The sequence below is a fragment of the Stenella coeruleoalba genome, assembly GCF_951394435.1.
Source record: "Stenella coeruleoalba genome assembly, chromosome: 11".
In the NCBI taxonomy this organism is placed as follows: Eukaryota; Metazoa; Chordata; class Mammalia; order Artiodactyla; family Delphinidae; genus Stenella; species Stenella coeruleoalba.
In genome coordinates, this window is record NC_137157.1 from 11,816,216 (window position 1) to 11,818,840 (window position 2,625).

The 2,625-nt window shown below is 46.7% G+C and overlaps 1 pseudogene across 1 annotated transcript; it reads right to left on the reverse strand.

Moving 5' to 3' along the window:
* Nucleotides 1-1,532: 1,532 nt before the first annotated feature.
* LOC307194352 (signal transducer CD24-like) lies at nt 1,533-2,393 on the reverse strand (annotated as a pseudogene). The gene has a single exon. The product of its transcript is annotated as a signal transducer CD24-like (transcript).
* Between the last annotated feature and the right edge of the window lie 232 nt (nt 2,394-2,625).

The following is a 2,625-nucleotide window of genomic DNA, read 5'->3' on the forward strand; positions in this document are numbered from 1 at the left end:
TGTATAGCATTCCGGTATAAAACAAAAGGGAATGTTCACACACAGTAGCTTGAGATCTGTTGGATACGGTTGTTCCAGTGTAGGTTTCTAAAGATGGAAAAAAAATGACTTTGGTAATCAAGACTACTGTGGCCATTTTAGATTTTGGAACACCTAAGCATCAGTGTGTGACCATGCGAACAAAAGACTTTAGGGAGTGTCTATTTTTAAAAAGGTTTCTGTGCATCAGGCAGTTGTGAAAAGGTTTACTTTCCAAAATCAAGCCCACTTTAGGCTTAGGACCAGGTTCTGACTATCTAAAAAGATTGAATGATACAGAAAGTGTTCCAAATGGGGCTATTCTGATTCAGTTTAAAAAGAAGTATTTACAGAAAAGAGTATAAAAGTTTTTCTGATTCTAAGGTAAGCGGGCTTCCAGTCTTCACTTCCCAAATATTTGATTTACAGCCGGGCCTCTTCACATATTTGCCTTTTTAATTTCAAGACTTGTCAATTTTACCTTCCAAACAGAAACTCTTAAAAGTATTTGACATATGCAGAAGAAAAAAGCATTTTGAAATTAGTTGAGATCCATGTAATTTTACTCTTTGTTATCTGTTTCGCTAAAAGAATCTAGTGCTCTTTTTGAATAACAATAGTGGATAAGTATATAAGCAAAATGTACTCATTATGCTTGGATTTGGGGTAGGTTCCAATCCATTATTGCCCTGGTACATATCAATGACTATATAAAAATTCAAATGCAATGTCAAACCCAAACCCCAGAGGACAGAGTTCAGTTTCCAAGAGAACAGTGGCAGCTTAACATAAAATTTTATCCAGAGGGCTTCCCTGGTGGTGCAGTGGTTGAGAGTCCGCCTGCCGACGCAGGGGACGCGGGTTCATGCCCAGGTCCGGGAAAATCCCACGTGCCGCGGAGCGGCTGGGCCCGTGAGCCATGGCCGCTGAGCCTGCGCGTCCGGAGCCTGTGCTCCGCAGCGGGAGAGGCCACAGCAGTGAGAGGCCCGCGTACCGCAAAAAAAAAAAAAAATTTTATCCAGAGTACATCAGCATTAAGTTAGTACCGCTGAAACAACACATTGAGGATTTACAGTAACAGCTGGAAGTTCCTTCTAATGTACATATAAGTAGAATCGTGGAAGCTTTCTGTTTTACCTCCTTGTTTCATGGCCTTATAAATTTAAGGAACCAAATAAAAACTGAATCCCTGCTCCACATCCCCTTCTTTATCTCTAAGTAAGATAAACTCTATCCTCACTTTCAAGGTAGAGTTTTATGTGTCCGTACTTCTTAAGCCACATTTAAGGAAATCATCTCTTAACTAATTTTGGATGTTGTCTCTCTTCATCTTGTACAGGAAATGCCAGCTGATTTAATATTGACATTCATCATCTAGTCAAACCAATCAAATTTGGGATCCTCAACAGTTTCTGTCAATAAAATGTGTGGAATTAGCAGATTCATTCAATGAAGACCTTTTTTTTTGTTTTGCGGTACGCAGGCCTCTCACTGTTGTGGCCTCTCGCGTTGCGGAGCACAGGCTCCGGACGCACAGGCTCAGCGGCCATGGCTCACGGGCGCAGCCGCCCCACGGCATGTGGGATCTTCCCGGACCGGGGCACGAACCCGCGTCCCCTGCATCGGCAGGCGGACTCTCAACCACTGCGCCACCAGGGAAGCCGACCTGGATTTTTTTTGTTTTTTTCCTTGGCACGCCGGATGTCTGGATGCCATTTGAATTAGGTTGAGAGGATGAGGAAGTATAGATGTTTCTTGGCTTGAGTCTCTTACCAGTAGAGATGTAGAAGGGAGACAGAGATCACGAAGAGACTGGCTCTTGACTGCAGAGTACCATCTCTTGCCTCGGTGGTAGCATTCTCTGGATTGGGGGCGGCTGAGGTATGCTGGGAGAAGTATTTGAAGGTGTTACAACCGTTGTTTGATTCGAATAAATCTGCATAGGTAAGAGCAGTGCCGGAAGCAGCAGCCCCAGTCCGAGCCTGGCTACCATCGCTCTGCCCATGTCCACTCGGTCGGCGCGCAGCATGTCTCACTGGATGTGGGGTTCGTGGAGGATCGCTGGCTCGGGGTGGGCGCAGGCAAAGTCTCAACCAATTCTTTTTTTTTTTTTTTTTTTAATTATTTTTTTTGTGTGTGTGCGGTACGCAGGCCTCTCACTGTTGTGGCCTCTCCTGTTGTGGAGCACAGGCTCCGGACACGCAGGCTCAGCAGCCATGGCTCACGGGCCCAGCCGCTCCACGGCATGTGGGATCTTCCCGGACCGGGGCACGAACCCGTGTCGCTTGCATCGGCAAGCAGACTCTCAACCACTGCGCCACCAGGGAAGCCCTTAACCAATTCTTTTAATAAGCTCCTTTTCTGCTTAATCAGCCAGTGTGTGTTCCTGTCACTTGCAGTGAAGAGCCCAGACTAATAGGTACTCTAATCCCCATGGCAGGCACCAGGTGGGAGAGGTCCCCTGAAGGGGCAGTTTTCCCCACTTGCCAGGGAAGACACAGTGGGGACCAGAGGGCAGGGGACCTTAAGGCCGAGCAGGGCTATGCTGCTAGGCCAGCCCCAGCCCAGGATCTTGTACCAAGGATGGCTGACATGAAGACAAAAGTA